Here is a 1,496-nt window from a genome sequence, read left to right as displayed (position 1 = left end):
GCAACTTCTGGAGATTCCCTACTCACCCATCAATGCTCCCAAAACTTTATTTACTGAATAAACTGAAGCTGTTGGCAGAATAGTGTTCAAAGACTTTCTTTGGGCAATACACTAGTCATTCTTCAAGAAAGATGCTTACATGCACTTTTCCACTGATATGATCACAAAAGCAGGTAACTTGATATTATCATGGTTATACAATTCACATTGTGAGAGATTTGGCATTGTCTCAACAACACAAAGGAACAAATGTCCAAATTTGCAGCCAAACACGGAGTAAGTAGCAGGTGATGGTAGTTGAACAATCAGTTCTGGCAGTATTCAATCACTCCAGGCTTGACTTGGCTCATTTTTCGAGCGACCAGCCCATTTTTCGTTTGGCTCCTGTAGTTGAACTAAACGCAGCCTGGGTACCCCGCTGTGCAGATACATTCTTCACTGTCAGGTCTTTGTTTGGATTCCAACTTAGGATCCGCATCAGGCAGGTTTCACCACTCACTTGACCCAGCGGCCACGCTCGTAATTTGATCAAGTTTGGCGTTTGGCTTTGTAGTTTCATGGCCTGGTTTTGGTTGATTAAGTGTTTGGAGTCTTAGAAGGATGATAAAGTCAGAACAGGTGGTTGGGTTGTCGGGAATCTGTCCAAAATGTCATGAATGATCGTAAAATCTTGCATTAAACATGTAATAGGTGTTCGGTCATTCCGCATTATTGTGCCACAAAGAAGCTTTCGTGGTTATGGACAATTGGTCCGCCTTACAATTCCCCCACATCCAATATCCACCCGGCATACATTATCGTAATTTCGTCCATTGTCCGCCGAATTTTCCCACACTCTGACGGCATTGTCCCGAATCAATTATATCCAGATCCAGGCTCCATGGACAAGGGTTTCCCTTGGCTGGTCCCTTTGTGATGCAGGCCAGTACTGTTAGGCTAATGCAGGGTTCCCTCACAGCAAGGGGACACAGCTCTCTACAACCACCCGATGGGGGACCATTGTCATGGAATTCTGTCAGCCTGATTTGTCATTGGCCTGGCACCAGTGCAGCACAAGTGGCCTTGTTGTGTGCGTGTCGTTTGTGTGTGAGGGGAGGGAGGGACTTGGCCAAAGGCTGCACCTGTTTCCCCACAAAGGAGTGCTGCACCAAGTCTTCGCTCGGTGCCGCGTAATCCTTGTCGGAATTCCTCCCAGGATGTGCCTCTCATCCTGTACTGAAGGAATTTATGACTGTTCAGGTGGTAGTAAAAGGATTTCTGCCTCTTGGTTTGGAATTCAGTGATAGATTAGAATTCAGGTCAGCTTTGACCCTGGGTTTATAATGATAATATTCTGTAATTTTGTGGGAAAGAATAGCAGTCGTAAACAAGAACACACCAAGACCAAAGACCTTTCAGACTTGTATGTTGTAACTTGCACCTGTTGCCTAGAAAGATGTACAAAGTTCTGTTGTCCATTCTACGCTCATTATGTGCCTCTTGATTCATATCGGGGA

The sequence above is a fragment of the Branchiostoma floridae genome, chromosome 6 (genome assembly GCF_000003815.2).
Source record: "Branchiostoma floridae strain S238N-H82 chromosome 6, Bfl_VNyyK, whole genome shotgun sequence".
NCBI classification, from domain to species: Eukaryota; Metazoa; Chordata; class Leptocardii; order Amphioxiformes; family Branchiostomatidae; genus Branchiostoma; species Branchiostoma floridae.
Note: the sequence above shows the minus strand (reverse complement) of the source record.